This window comes from Heterodontus francisci, chromosome 35, assembly GCF_036365525.1.
Source record: "Heterodontus francisci isolate sHetFra1 chromosome 35, sHetFra1.hap1, whole genome shotgun sequence".
Lineage (NCBI taxonomy): Eukaryota > Metazoa > Chordata > Chondrichthyes > Heterodontiformes > Heterodontidae > Heterodontus > Heterodontus francisci.
The window spans coordinates 38295919-38312753 of NC_090405.1; the positions used below are offsets into that span (position 1 = coordinate 38295919).

The 16835-nt window shown below is 42.0% G+C and overlaps 1 protein-coding gene across 8 annotated transcripts in view; it reads right to left on the bottom strand.

Moving 5' to 3' along the window:
* The window catches only part of znf592 (zinc finger protein 592), a 158423-nt gene extending 142893 nt beyond the window's left edge, over positions 1 to 15530 (bottom strand). For 4 of the 8 annotated variants that reach the window (XM_068015391.1, XM_068015381.1, XM_068015388.1 and 1 more), the window contains exon 1: positions 15447 to 15530. The gene's annotated coding sequence lies outside the window, so the exon portion shown is untranslated. Of the gene's footprint in view, positions 1 to 6832; positions 6854 to 15446 lie in introns of those variants that run through there. The other 4 variants (XM_068015382.1, XM_068015385.1, XM_068015383.1 and 1 more) reach the window with 4 other exon arrangements.
* Between the last annotated feature and the right edge of the window lie 1305 nt (positions 15531 to 16835).

Genomic DNA, 16835 nt, shown 5'->3' on the forward strand with positions numbered 1-16835 from the left:
TCAGCATCCACCATGTTAAGTCCCCTCAGGATCTTATATATTTCAATTAGATCACCTCTCAGTCTTCTAAACTCCAAGATACAGATACAATCTGTCCAACCTTCCCTCACAAGATAACCCCCCCTACCCTAGGTATCAGTCAAGTGAACCTTCTCTACACTGCCTCCAATACATGTATATCCTTTCTCAAATAAGGAGACCAAAACTGTACACAGTACTCCAGATGTGGTCTCACCAATACCCTATACAACTGTAGCAAAACATGCCTACTTTTATATTCCATTCCCCTTGCAATAAATGACAAAATTCTATTTGCCTTCCTAATAACTTGCTGTGTCGGCATACCAACCTTTTGTGATTTATATACAAGGTCACCCAGATCCCTCTATACCTCAGAGTTCTGCAATCTCTCTTCATTGAAATAATATGCAGTTTCACGATTATTCCTGCCAAAGTGGATAACTTTACATTTTCCCACATCACTATTTGCCAAATTTTTGCCCACTCACTTAATCCATCTATATTCTTTTGCAGACTCATGTCCTCTTCACAACTTACTTTTCTATCTATCTTTTTGTCATCAGCAAATTTAGCAACCAAACATTCAGACATTGTCATCCAAGTCATTGATATAAATTGTAAATAGTTGAGGCCCCAGCACTGATCCCTGTGGCACTCCATTAGTTACTAGCCAACCTGAAAAAGACCCATTTATCCCTACTCTCTGCTTCCTGTTAGCTAACCAATTCTCATCCATGCTAATGTCACCCCCTACACCATGAGCTCTTATTTTGCTAAGTAACCTCTGAAGTGGCACCTTGTCAAATGCCTTTTGGAAATCCAAGTACACCACATCCACAGGTTCCCCTTTATCCACATTGTTTGTTACTTCATCAAAAACTCCATAAATTAATCAAACATGATTTCCCTTTCATAAAACCATGTTGACTCTGCCTGATTACATTGAGATTTCCTAAGTGCCCCGCTATAAAGGCCTGCTACCCGACCTGAACCCGACGGGACCAGACGACACGTGTTGGGTTCGGGTCAGGCATTCAGGCTCAGGTCGGGCCTGGTCAGACATGCTCTATCACAGGTAAGTGGCTCCACTGTTAATTTAGTTTTTGGACTAGAAAGGTGGTTTTGTTACAGTTGTTTTAAGCTCGTGCAGATCAGCAAGAAAGTGAAAAACGAAAGGTAAGTTAACTGATGGTCGGGTTGGGTCAGGCGCGGGAAAAAATGGAAGGACGCGGGCTGGGTCGGATGTGGTTCTGTCGGGTTTGGGTCGGGGTTTTTTTTGCAGACCCGAGCAGGCCTTTACCCCGCTGTAATCTCCTTAATAATAGATTCCAGCATTTCCCTATGACAGATGTTAAGCTAACTGGCCTGTAGTTTCCTGCTTTCTGTCTCCCTCTTTTCTTGAATAGAGGAGTCACATTTGCTATCTTCCAATCAGATGGAACCTTTCCAGAATCTAGGGAATTTTGGAAAACCAATGCATCTACTATCTCAGCAGCCACTTCTTTTAAGACCCTAGGATGAAGTCCACAAGGACCTGGGGACTTGTCAGCTTTTAGGAATAATAAATTTTTCAGTACCCTTTTCCTGGTAATTGTTTTAAGTTCCTCCCTCCCTTTCACTTCCTGATTTACAATTATGTCTGGGATGTTATTTGTATCCTCTACAGTGAAGCCAGATGCAAATATCTCTTCAATTCATCCGCCCTCTCCTTATTTTCCATTAACTCCCCAGACACACTTTCAAGGAGGACCAACGGCTCACTTTACTTGCTCTTTTCCTTTTTAAATACCTGTAGAAACTCTTACTATCTGTTTTTATATTTTTAGCTAGCTTTCTTTCTTACTTTAATTTCTCCCTCTTTATTAACCTTTTAGTCATTCTTTGCTGTTCTTTATGTTCTGCCCAATCTTCAGATTTGCCACTCATCTTTGTGGAATTATATGCAAGCAGTCATGCTGAGTTTGAACATGAAGCCACTCACGGCAGATCTTCTTATTCAAGAAAAGAACACCAGGCTGTTGATCTATTTGAACAACCTGCATCAATCTGTGTCGGTATGCAAGACTGCAGATAAATCTTTTAAACTAATTGAGTTTTGTCCTCTCGCTGAATGAATTGATGTGAATCCCTTGACAAAGAGCACTTCTCCCTCTCAGTCCAAGAAAGCTACTGTATGTTTCAATATGTAATATTACCTAAGCTTTCATTAATGGAAAATTATCCCTCCTTTTTCTCTCTCACCTACACACATGGGTGGTGTAGTGACATTATTGTGATACCAGCCTAACACACAAACCTTACAGAAACTCACTACATTATGATTTAAAAATCCTATTTCTTTTTCCTCAGGCCCCCTTTTCTCGTGAGCCCTGTTAAATTCTGAATAGGCCGGAAACAAAATTCAGACTACCTGCAGTATTGCCGTGGATCTGTGGATACACACGTAAATCAACAACTGGATCCTAATATTTCAGGAGGGATGCTCAAAGAACAGCTAATTCATTGTATATACCCCTACACCAGATACCCATGATGTCCTGATTCTAAATACAGCTGCGTGTACACATTTGGCATCCACCAGGGAACGTCTTCCATTAAAAATCAAATTTATATATTTTGGCAATGGAGAAGGGAGAGGATGGCCCTGTTGAGACATTGCTACTGGAAATTAATTTAAAAAAAATAACATGCCCAGTTTCACACAAATCTCAACTTTCAGCATGAATGTTAATTTATGGGCTTAGAACAATTGCAGGAACTTTAGCAAAAGTTTCAGCTCAAATAGCAAAGATTTCAGCAGAAGTGATTGCACTGAAAGTGAATCAATGACTTGCACAGATTAATTTGGTTATATTTGCATCTGTTCCCCGCAGTTTTCCATAATCAGGACAGCAGTGCAGTTCAACCCATTTATCTACCCGGATACTCATAACATTTCTTCCTTGACCTCTCAAGACAGTCATCGTGAAGAACTGCACAAATAAATCTGCCCCAGACATTCCTCCTCCCCCTACACATGTAATAGTAACACCTCCAGGAGTACACCTTCCCCACCTCAAGTGCAAAGGTCAGTTGAGACTAATTTAAACAGAGTTCTCCTGATGAACAGTCTCATTTGGGTGCTATAACTTTCAAATGGCCAGTTTAGTAATTGGCTGGACTTGTCGCGAACAACACTGTTCAAACTGCAGCAACATTTCTGCAGCACAATTCAAATGATACAAGTTTACAATTTATTCTGAAGCACAGTGTGAATTTATGTTGTCTGAATAGGTACATTCATCTAGCTCCACATCACAGTATATGTCTCTCCAATTCTACTTCATAATATTCAATTAAATTCTCTCAGCCAATTTTCATCCCTCCTCTTTTGAACACAATTGCACAGGTACTCGGCATCCTCCAGTAAGTAGAACTGAAGTCATTATTCATATGTGAGCAATGACAGCAAATGTTTGCAGGCTCTTCAACTGCTACAGGCATCATAGCTAATCTAACCTTGTTGTCTCCACCACACACTTCCAGTAGTGGGTTGCTGGATAACAAAGAAAGGCAGGAATAATAGTCAATTTTCCCATCTTATCCCAGTGGCTCATGACAAGTATAGTGTCCTAACTGAGATCAGCTAATAGCACAGAAAGGTGCTTTTAGTGTGCATGGCTTAGAATTCATTGAAAAATACATTGCATGATATTTAACATATAAAAAAACCCAGAATTTTTCCAATCACTATAGGAAAGGCTTCTGGGTTTATTTGGAAAGTAGTTACATTTGTGTTCAAAGATTTAATTTACAACTTACTGCATCACCAGATTTTTATCGACCCCCTCTATTCTCTAAGCTCACACTTAAATACATTAAAAAGCCATGTCGTGCAGCAACTATTTTAAATCTGACCCTTATAGGCCTCAAATAGTGGTACTGTATTACCTATTCACACAGAGCCTACAGAAATAAAGGGCCTGCACTGTGGTTCAGATGGGGTTTTATTTAATTAACATTCAGATTTAGTATACAAGGTATTACTAGCACATCTCTTCCCCCATGTCATGTAGTAGCTGTCCTGTGATATCAAAAAGATCATAAACAAACCCTTGTGTATTGCAGTTAGTCTTCCAGCATTCAAAACCTTGCAGTTATATAGTGCCTTTAACACAGCAAAACGTCCCAAGGTGTTTTACAGAAGCATTATCAAACAAAGTTTGAAACTGAGACGCAGAAAGAGATAAAAAAAATATTTGGGCAGATGACCAAAAACTTGGTCAATGAGGTAGATTTTAAGAAGTGTCTTAAAGGAGGAAAGAGAGGCAGACAGCTTTAGAGAGGGAATTCCAGAGTTTAGGGCCTCAGTAATTGAAGGCACAGCCACCAATCATGGAATGATTAAAATTGGGGATGCACAAGAGGCCAGAAATTCCAGGAGCACAAAAAGCTCAGAGAGTTGTAGGGCTGAGGGCATGGAGGGATTTGAAAACAAGGAACAATGAACACCTGAATACACAGGAGACATAAAATATAACCAGAGCTCTACAGTAAAATGAATTCGCTGGATCACAAAACAAAAGCAGGATGGGTTCCAGATATAGTGTATTTTGCCATAGCAACTCAGAGACACCTATCCTTGGCCCATCCCCTAATTCCAGAAACTCTTTGGATGTTCATCCCCTCAAGGCAAAGATGACCATGTCTATCATCTGGGGTGTTTGGTAGGGTTCCAGTGGGTATGTAGGTGACTGCTAAGGCCAATCTGCACCTGGAAGGTTCTACTGCAAATTGGGCAGGATACCACAGATGATTGAGTTTTGGACAAGCTGCTGGCTCGGGATTTCATCTCCTTGTGTTTTCTCTCTGCCTCTATGTGCTTGCTTTCAAAGGAGGCTGCACCTTTTTTAATTTGTTTGTGCCAGGTGCAGCGATCCTGGGAGAGCTTCTCCCAGGACTTGTGTTCGATATCAAAATTCCTAAGCAAAGCTCTCAGAGTGTCCTTGTAGTCCAGTGTCGAGAAACTCGAACTATGCTAAAGGCCTACCTACTCTTAAGCCTGAAAGTGAAAGTTTTTTAGAACTCTATTTTTAAGCCACATCATTCAACAACTGCCCAATGTTTATACATAGCTTATTTTTCAAAATAAAAACAGAAGCATTTGATGCTCTCTCCGCCTGGAGCCAATGGATTGGATTAATTGAGGTAGACACAGAGTCACAGCAAATGTCTGCCTTCCACTTCCCCAAGCATACTCCTGTATTACACCAAAGCCCCAGAACAGCCAATAGAAGATGCATTCAAACCTAATTCTTCAATTGCGCAGTGTTTAGGATGTGGCTGTAGGAAAGGAAATGTCTATCGTCTCTTTCTTCAGCTTACCCCCCGACAGCAGCACTGTCAATCAACAATGAGCACCGAGCCGCTTGCTCCGGGCCTCTCCCCCACTACAGCCCACAAAGGAATTGCCATCCTAATTGCTGTCCACAATCTGCATAATGAATTGAGAGATTCAACTACATTTGTGAATCCTTTCCAAACACAAAAACAATGATGCAGCACCACATGCTTACTGCAGAAAGAGGTCAGCACCAGAGGGAGTTGCAGGTAGATTGATCACATCTATAAAAGCTCTTGATAGTTAGTCACCGGGACAGTAACAGCCTGATCATTTACATTTTGTCGGTTCCCTTTGTGCATGTGGAAGATTCAATGCATCAGTACAGAACAATTTAACAGGTGTAAAATTAAAACAAAATGCTGGAATGAATCCTACAAAGGCTCCCACTCTGATGATGCAATTCACTTCCACAGTTAACCAGCAATCTCGAGAGACATTGCTTATTTAGCTTATGTTCCAACTGCAAGTACAGTTTCTGTTGTAACGTCTAGTTAATGTAAGACTTGTCACTATCATAATTTTAAACCAATTTAAACCGAACGCAAACCTCGCTTCTTTGGTTGGGTTTTCCCCACAAATGGGTTTACTGTGGTGGTTTTGAGGGCATCAGTCCACTTGCTGGTTCTGCTTTAAAATGTTTATGTACAGAGCTCCAGCTGCTCCAAGCCCTCTACAGCATAATTTATCTCACAACTGACTACTTCTGTACCTTTTCCCTCTTCTGCTTATACTCGCTCCTAGTTCATGTTCCATTTGTTTTTATTTCTTTTCTTTTTTTTTAATAAAAGAGTCACAGAATTGGTCCTCTCTTACCAGATTGAGATCTCCCCACCCTGGGTTGCAACTCCGAACTTCTCACTTGCTACTCTTTATCGTGCTTGCCAGTTCTCAGCCTCTTTGTGTTATGGTCCATCTCTTTTCTACAAAACATGTGGATAACCCAACTTTTCATGGCATCCTAAAGAACAAATTAGCTGACAAATTATCCATTCCCTAATTTTTTTTTTTAAGTTTTGGTTTTAAAAACGATTCAGTGGATAAATGCAACTGACGATGAGTCATGTATACCAAGAGCATCTTAGGTTTCATTCCTAGTATGCATCAAATTAGCTTATCTTTGAGGCACAGTGGTGAGAGAGGCACAATGGGCTTCAGTGTATCTGGGCTAAGGGGGAAAAAGGCTAGTGAAAGTTCCTGCTCTTGGTCATAATCCAGGAACTGTTGCTTGAACTGTGCAAGGTCAGAATTGCCCTTGGCTGTGAAAAACCACATAATTGAATATTCCACAAACTCATTGGCTTATTTTTCAAATGAGGGATGGGCACTTAGATGAGGCTTGTCTATGCCTATGTGATCAGCACCGCAGCAGAAATCGCCAAAAGGAGTAGAGCAAAGGCAGAAAACTGGAGGGGGCAATTCTTTTCCCACCTCTTCTACTGAAGACATAGACTCTTTTCTTCATCACAGTTCCACAGTTGTCAGCTACCATCCTGTACCTCACCAAAGCACCTGTTCTTTCTGTGTGAGAATCGACAAGTCTCAGTAGGCTATTCAACGGAAGAGTCCTGCATCCTTGGTCAATTCTTTTCTGAACTGATGTTCACACATGCATAATTCTGGCAGTGGTCAATGGATAATGATTGGTAGGAAGAATGAGGAGGGGCAATATGAGCTAAATGATACAATTTTAAAGAAGGTGCAGGAACAGAGACCTGGGCTTATATACACAAATCTTTGAAGGAATCCTTTCCTTTATTAGCCAAGGTATAGAATATGGGAGATTATGCTGTTACTGTATAACTCATCGGTTAGGCCACAACTTGAGTACTGTGTGCAGTTCTGGTCACCTCATTACAGAAAGGATGTAATTGCACTAGAGAGGGTACAGAGGAGATTTACGAGGATGTTGCCAGCACTGGAAAAATGCAGCTATGAGGAAAGTTTGGATAGGCTGGGGTTGTTCTCCTTGGAACAGAGAAGGCTGAGGGGAGATCTGATTGAAATGTACAAAATTCTCATGGGGCCTGGATAAAGTGGAGGTGAAGGGCCTATTCACCTTAGCAGAGAGGTTAGTGACTAGGGGGCATAGATTTAAAGTGATAGGTAGAAAAATTAGAAGGGAGATGAGGAAAAATCTTTTCACCCAGAGAGTGGAACCCACTGCCTGAAAGGATAGTTGAGGCAAAAACCCTCAACTCATTCAAAAGGAGTCTGGATATGCACCTCAAGTGTCGTAAACTGCAGAGCTACGGATCAAATGCCGGAAGGTGGGATTAGACTGGGTGGATCGTTTTTCAGCCCGCACAGACACGATGGGCCACGTGGCCTCTTTCTGTGCCTTAAACTTTCTATGATTCTATGTGTCAGCTGGTGATCTTTCTATGGAGACAAGACAAATTGAGAAAGCTGTTAAAAAGCATATGAAATCCTTGGCTTTATTAACAGAGGTGTGGAGTACAAAAACAAGGATGTTAACAGCTTTATACAACAGCAGTTAGGCCTCAGCTGGGATTATGCAGCCTTGGAGAGGGTGCAGAAGAGATTTACTGGAATTATATCAGATGATGCAGTTCAATTATGTGGAGACACTAGAGGGGCTGGGATTGTTGTGTGTCAGCTGTGGCATAGAAGGCAGCACTCTTACTTCTGAGTCAGAAGGTCCCACTGCAAAATTTGAACACAAAAATCAAAGCTGAAAGTCCAATGCAGTACTGAGGGAGTGCTGCATTGTATGAGGCGCTATCCTTTGGATGTGATGTTAAATCAAGGGCCCATCTGCCCTCTCAGGTGGACGTAAAGGATCCCATGGCACTATTTCGAAGAGCAGCAGGGAAATTCTCCCTCGTGTCCCAGCCAATATTTATCCCTCAATCAACTTCACAAAAAATATGGATTCTCACATTATCACAATGCTTTTTGTGGGAGCTTGCAGTGCACAAAATTGGCTGCCTTATTTCCTACCTTACAACAGTGACCACTTCAAAAGTACTTCATTGGCTGTAAAACGCTTTGAGGTATCCAGTGGTTGCAAAAGGCGCATTATAAGTGCTAGTCTTTCTTTTCCTCAGAACAGAGAAGCCCGAGAGGAAATTTGATACTGACGTTCAGATTATAAATGGTTTTGATAGAGTGAATGAGGAGAATCTGTTTCCAGCAGAAGAGTCAGTAACCAGAGGACACAGATTTAAGGTGATTAGCAAAAGAACCAGAGGTGATATGAGGAAACTTTTTTTAAACACCAAGATGTTGTGATCTGGAATGCACTGTTGGAAAGGGTGGTAGAAACAGTTTCAATAATATTCATACTTGAAGGTAAAATACTTACAGGCCTATAGAGAAAGAGCAGTGGAATGGGATTAATTGGATAACTCCAAAGAGCTACAGGCACAATGGGCTGAATGGCCTATTTCTGTGCTATGATTTCATCTAACCTGACTTAGTGATGTTAGTTGAGGGATAAGTATCGGCCAGGACACTGGGAGAACTCCCTTGTTCTTTCATAGATACAATTGCATAGAATATACGGCAAAAGAAAAGGGCTATTTGGCCCAACCAGTCCATCTGGTGTGAATGCTCCACTTGAGCCCCCTCCCATCCTTTCTCATCTGTCAGCATAACCCCCCATTCCCGTTGTTCTGACATGCTTATTTAGCTTCTACTTAAATGCATCCATACTATTAGAGCGCTGGACATGCTTTTCGCAGTATATATCAATGATTTTGACTTAACGGTAGGGGGGATGATTAAGAAATTTGCTGATATTACAAAAAATTGGGTATGCGATTGATAGTGAGAAAGAAAGCTACAGATTGCAGGGAGGACAACGGACTGGTCACATGGGAAAAAATGTTGCAAACATAGTACCATTTAGAGAAGTGTGAGGAATGCATTTGGGGAAGACAAACAAGCCATGGGTATATGCAATAAATGGTAGGACATTGAGAAGTGCAGAGGAACAGAGGACCTTGGAGTGCATGTGGATAGGATCATAAGATGGCTAAGAAGGCATAAAGGGGTACTTTCTTTTATTAGCCAAAGCATAGAATATAAGAGCAAGAAGGTTGTATTAGAACTGTATAAAACACTAGTTAGGTCACAGCTAGAGAATTATGTACAGTTATGGTCACCAGATCACAGGAAGGATGTGATCGCACCAGAGAGGGTACAGAGTAAATTTACGAGGATGTTGCCAGGCATGGAGGATTTTAGCTCAGAGGAAAGATTGGATAGGCTGACATTTTTTTTTTGGAACAGAGGGGATCAAGGGGCAGTTTAATTAAAGCAGACAAAATAATGAGGGGTAAAAACAGGAAGGGCTGGAAATACACAGCAGGTCTGACAGCACCTGTGGAGAGAGAAACAGAGTTAATGTTTCAGATCTGAGACATTTCATCAGTTGTGTTTCTTTCTCCACAGATGCCAGGCCTGCTGTGCATTTCCAGCACTTCCTGTTTTTATTTCAGATTTCCAGCATTTGCAGTATTTTGCTTTTATAAAATTATGAGGGGCCTAGACAGAGTGTATAGGAAGGACCGATTTCCTAGCAGAGAGGTCAATAACCAGGGGGCACAGATTTAAAGTAAGTGGCAGAACGATTAAAGGGAAGTTGAGAATTTTTTTCACCCAGAGAATGATTGGGGTCTGGAACTCGATGTTGAAAAGGTGGTAGAGGCAGAAACCCTCATCGCATTTAAAAAATATTTGGATAAGCACTTGAAGTGCTGTCGCCTACAGGGCTATGGAACAAGAGCTGAAAAGTGGGATTAGGCTGGATAGCTCTTTTTCAGCCGCCCGCAACATGATGGGCCGAATGACCTGCTTCGTTGCTGTAAATTTTCTATGTTTTCTCGGAACCCCAGCCAATCTTCTCTTTGCCAACAGAGAGGTCAAAGGTAGCAACCTGATCACTGCTTCAGTAAAGTAACAATGAATAAAACCTGGGACTTTCCTGGCCTGTATAATTTAGTTGCTCACTGCAGAACCAGTTAAGCTACTGGGGGAAATGAAACTTTAAAAAAAAACATGTAATTAAACAGAACATGTTAGAATGTAGAGGAATTCTAGACAACGTAAGTCACCATGTCCTAAAATACATCCTATTTAATAAATGCCAAAGTAGTTATCTTCTTAGCTTTTAATTATTTTCCTATTCACACCATTACCTGCCATCTCTGAGCATCAATTTTTAAAAAGGTGCTACACTGTAGCTCATATTCACATTGTACTACTCACACCCTGCACTGTGTGGACAAAACCTACTTTAAAACCATTTCTACAAAAACACTGATTAAACAGTTAAAAATTGACCTTTCAACCAACAAACTTCCTGTACACTGCTGGAGAGATGGAGAGAATACTAACTGCAAAATATATCTTAACCAAGAAGTGACTAATAACTTGACTGATAGGTCAGTGAGTAAATCTAATAGTATGCATGTTGTTGTTGTTGGTGTGTCAGCATGGCTCAGTTGATAACACTCTCTCCTCTCAAAGGTTTGTGGGTTCAAGCCTCATCGACACTTCTAGTTAGAGTTGAGAGATTACTGCATACTTATAGATGCCATCTTTTGGATAAAATGTTACCCTGAGGCCCTGTTTGAACAAGTGGATGTAAAAGACCCCATGATTTTCCTGGTGTCCTTGCCAACATTCCTCCTTCATCAATACCACCAAAACACATTATCTGGTCAATTATCTACCTGTTTGCTGACAAAATAATTGCAACTACACTTTAAAGAACAAAAGTAGTTGCATTTATATAGCCCCTTTTACAACCTCAGCCCATCTCTCAGCATTTCACAACCAATTAAGTACTTTTTGAAATGTAGTCACTGTTGTAATGTAGGGAAACACAGCAGCCAATTTGCGCACAGCAAGGCCCTATACAGAACAATGAAAGAAAACGACCACGTAATCTGTTTTAGTGATGTTAGTTGAGGGATAAATACTGGCCAGGACACCAGCAGAACACTTCTGCTCTTCTTCTAAATAGTGTCATGGGATTATTTACAGCCACCTGAAAAGACAGCCAGGATCTCTCTTTACTGTTTCAGGGGAAAGACATCTGCACTCCTGCAGTACTACACTGGAGCCTTAGCCGAAATTACGCGCTCAATCTCTGCAGTGTGGCTTGAAAGTACGACTTTCTGACTCAGACATGAAAAGTAATTCAATGACTGTAAAGTGCTTTGGGACATTCTGAGGATGTGAAATGTGCAATATAAATGCAAGTATTTTCTTGTTCGAGTTCCACAGAAAGTGTCCTAGGGTCAATCCCTGAATTATACTGAGTTTGGTGATCTCAACTACGATCCCGGGTTCAATCCTTGTGCTTTTTGATCTAATCTACAAATAGCCTTGGCACCCAGGACAGGGAGTTTGGAGAGGGCGGGGTTTGTGGTGAGGTGGTGGAGAAGCAGGTCAGGAAGAAGCCACTATCCAATGATTCTTCCTTTTAATTGCCTGAGCAGATGTCGGCTGCAGAAAGGATTTGGCTCAGCTGTAACCTAACCGCACCTCAATTCAGCCTGCCAACGTTCAATGTCTGAGCATGAATGCTGAACAGCAATACATGAACAGCACTTGGCTGAAGCATCCCCTGCATCCACAGAACCACAGGCCAGCACCAGTTAGCACCTCCAGGAAAAGGAATAAAAAAGTAAAATCCCCAGTTGAGAGATTTAGGGGCTTCTGAAAGAAAGACTGAGCAAAACTGAAACAAACAAGCAGAAATGAAAAGGTGAATGAGATTTAGTACAGCAAATAAAAACAATATTTGTGGGAAAAATCAGGCAAAAATAAAACAGAGATCGCAATAAAGATAGAACAATGGCTAGTTAGGAGGATGTTATACGGTATCGAAGATAACTACAAACAAGAACAGCCATGACAGTTGGTACCCGTGCACAATACAACCAGGTCAAAAAGGAGTTAAGCTGCCAGTACAACTGTAGCTGCAATTTAACCTGTTAATGGATATACAGCATGCCCTAAGAAAGGGTCTTCTTGGTCAAATAAACTCTCTGCACACCAGCTCTCAGTTCTCTAGGAATGCATTTGGCATACAAGAATCTTCACTAAGCCATAAACACAAACACAGCCAGAACAGCTAAATGCACACTGCCAGTTCTGACCAGGGAACTGCACCTGAAACTCATCTATCTCCACAGAATCTAACAGATCTGCTGAGGAGTTCCAAAATTTTCTGTTTCACATTTCCAGAACCTGCACCCTTTTGTGGATAATGAGGTGTTGCATTTAACTCCTTCCTACCCACTTGTGTACAATAGATAGAGCTATGTGCTCCTTTATCCAACAGATTAGATCTAAGCTCTGCAGTCCTGCCACATCCAGTTGTGAATGGTGGTGAACAACTGAATAACTAAACAGAGGAGGAGGCTCTACAAACTTCCACATCCTCAATGATTGGGGAAACACAGCAAGTCAGTACAAAAGCCAAGGCTGAAGCATTTGCCACCATCTTTAACCAGAAGTGCCGAGTGGATGATCCATCTCGGCCTCCTCCACTGGTCCCCAGCATCACAGATGCCACTCTTCAGCCAATTTGATTCACTCCATGCGATAATAAGAAATGGCTGAAGGCAGTGAATACAGCAAAGGCTATGAGCCTTGACAATGTCCAAGCTGTAGCACTGAAGACTTGTGCTCCAGAACTAGCCGTGCCCCTAGCCAAGCTGTTCCAGTACAGCCGAAACACTGGCATCTACCCAACATGGAAAATGTATGTCTGGTCCACAAAAAGCTGGGCAAATTCAATCCAGCCAATTACTGCACTATTCTGTTCTCAAATCATCAGCAAAGTGAAGGAAGGTGTCACTGACAATGCTGACATGCAGCATTTACTCAGCAACACCTGCTCACCAATATTCAATTTGGGTTCCGTTAGGGCCATTCCTCTCCAGACCTCATTACAACCTTGGTTCAAATATGGATGAAAGAGCTGAATTTTTGAGGTGAGGGTGAGTGCCCTCGACATCAAGGCAACATTTGACTGAGTGCAGCATCAAGGAGCCCTAGCAAAATTGGTCAATGGGAATCGGAGGAAACTCTCTGCTGGTTGAAATCATACCTAGCACAAAGATAAGATGGTTGTGGCTGTTACAGGCCAATCATCTCAGCCCCAGGACATCACTGCAGGAGTTCCTCAGGGTAGTGTCCAAGGCCCAACCATCTTCAGCTGCTTCATCAATGACCTTCCCTACATAAGGTCAGAAGTGGGGATGTTCATTACCAACCGCGCCTCCTCAGATACTGAAGCTGTTCAAGCCCACATGCAGCAAGGCCTGGCTTAGCCTAAAGCCTAAACCTTCAGGCTTAGACTGACAAGTGGCAACAGACATTCACCAAACAAGTGCCAGACAATGACAGTCTCCAACGAGAGAGAATCTAATCATATCCCCTGGGGGTTGCCATTGACCAGAACTGAACTGGACCAGCCATATAAATACCGTGGCTACAAGAGCAGGTCAGAGGTTGGGAACTCTGTGGTGAGTAACACCTTCTAACTCCCCAAAGCCTGTCCTCCATGTACAAGGTAAAAGTGAGGAGTGAAGACTGTCCCCTTGCCTGGATAAGTGCAGCTCCAACACTCAAGAAGCTTGATAACATTGAGGACAAAGAATCCCCCTTGGTTGGCAGCCCACCCACCTTAAACATTTACTCACACCCCTCCAACCACTGGTGCACAGTGGCAGCAGTGTGTACCATCTAGAAGATGCACTATAGCAACTCAGCAAGCCTCCTTCGACAGCACCCTGCAAACTGACAACATCTACCACCTAGAAGGATAAGGGCAGTAGACATACAGGAGCATCAGTAAGTTCCTCCCCAAGTCTCACACCATTCTGATGGAACTATATTGCTGTTCCTCCACTGTCATGGTGTAAAATTTCTGGAATGCCATTCTAACAGCACTGTGGGTGTACCTACACCACGTCGACTGCAGTGGTTACAGGTGGCAGCCTACCAGCACCTCAAGGGTAATTAGGGATGGGCAACAAATGCTGGCCTTGCCAGCGAAGCCCACATTCAGTGAATGAGTCAAAAAAATACTTTTCATTTCTGATGAACCAGAAAACTGAAATCTGACAGGAAGTTATTGGTATTCAGAGCTATTTGACTTCTATATAGAATTAGAACCTTCCATGACAAAAGCAAAATCCATAAGATTGAGTGGTATCAAGGTATTGTTGTGTGGGTAAGTCCCAGGTCATGGTAACCACTCTATAAATTGGGGGTAAAAACATGCAATAAATGTCAGTTAATTGTACTGTAAACATTTACTAACAGCCCACGTTGAAAGCTAATCTTTTACACCCAGCCTAGAAAGTGATAAAGTAGAAACACTGATGTAACTGCAAGCTACAAATGAATACAACAAAAATCGCATCATAAGCAAACACTTAAACTGGAAACAATAGGTGCAGAGTATACCCTTTTCTTACAGAATAAAAATCTTTGACAAATTTAAACTCTTGGATTTTATGAACACATACAAACCCTTAACCCCCACGCCAAATAAAATGAATTGTAATCTTTTTCTCCCACGATTGGGGGGGGGGGGGGGAAAGAGAGAAAGAGAACAGGAAAGGATAGAGATGTAAAAAAGCCACAACATTAGTACAGGATAGAGATGTTGAAAGGCCACAAAATTAGTACCAGAGCACCTAACAATCTGGAACCTTCAGAAATCAATCATGGAGTAAACATGGTTTAGGTAGCGAGGCAGCCATGAAAGCTGACTGACTGACACTCACAAACTTGCTCCGCCACAGAAAGATGCCCCGCATCTCCCACAGAAAAACAAGGTTCGAGCCACAGAGAGGCCTGTGAAGGGGAGAGACACAGAGATAGAGACAGGGGTTGTGACCCGAGCCGAGTGCAAGGCCCATTGTTTGCCCGCTGGAGTAGCCGCAGAGTCTTAACTCTCACTCCTTGGCCTGTTGACACCGCCAGCTCGCAAACACTTGCCCCTCTCACACACGCACGCACAATAAAAACATATCCGCTCCTGCTGGCTCACCAGTTACCATTTAGCTCCCGTTTCTCGACCGTGGCACCACCGGGTCACGTGGCCCCAGCCGAACCAGCATTCCAAGCTGTCGTCCCACCCCTAACTATCGGCCGCGCGCCCGCGCCCCCTACACGCGCGTACGTATGTACGTGCGCGCCCCTCCTCCTCCGCGACCGAGCCGTATCGGTTACCCGCCGCCCGTTCCGGATACTGCGCCTGCGCAGAGGGAGAAAAGGGGGCGGGTTCGAAGGGAGCGGGAAACGGACGGACGATGGCGCGGCAGGTTCGTCCGTTGAGAGAGCGCGCGCGAGTGTTTAATGGCTGTTTAATCATAGCTGGATGGGTTAAATCATGGCTGTTTATTACTGTAGTGGGTGACTATTCTGCAGTTTCTGAGGGGAGTGAAGCAATGACTTTTCCTCACGCATAATCTGTTGCCTCTGCTGCTTAAAATGCTTGTAGACTCATCCCTCTGGATCATTTATATATACATACGTATATGGGAGCGTTTAATGCTTCTGTTTTACCCGACTGCGGATTGGTGGCTCCGAACAAACGGGTTGATATTCATAAAATGAATGGTACAGCATAGAAGGAGGCCATTCAGCCCATCGAGTCTGTGCCGTTTCTTTCCAAGACCAATCCAGTTGATCCCACTCTTTCCCCAGATCCTTGCAATTTTTTTTACTCCAAGTATTTATCCAGTTCCCTTTTGAAAGCTATTATTGAATCTGTTTCCACCACCCTATCAGGCAAGGTATTTCAGATCCAGGGTCTGCAACGTGTGGCTCTTTCACATCTCATTTGTGGCTCCCAATCTTTTCACATTAACATGAAGAAGCCTAAAAAAAAATTAAGTCAAGAAAGATAAGTATTGTAAGGATAAAAAGTTAATCACTATGCTGCACTTTATGATTTCAAATGATTATTTTAATGAAAAACATCATTTTGCTTTAAATAAACCCATTCGAGTGGTATAGCTATTCCATGAGTATAGATAATGCCTTTGGTTTGAGGTTTTATGGTTACGACCATTATTGTTTCTAATAGCTGAGACGATAAATTATTCTGAATATGCTATTAGGAGTTCTTTTTTAATCACAAGAATTAATTGCTGAAAAAATTGTCTTAATTCTGTGCATCTTAAGTTATAGTTTGTTTTAAAGATGACTACTGACATTATAGTAAAACAAATCAAAAAAGTGATAGTTCAGAGTTTGGTCTATGATTTTTTTTCTGTTGATACATAAACTCAATACTTGTATTTTATTTATTATATATGAAAATCATGCATTCTACCAGAGGCACTTGGTAATTTGCCAAGTATTTGGTTTAGAAATGCCAAAATTTTGTCTTGCAGCTCCCAATAGTTTTTATTTTGGGCAATTTTTTTTTTAA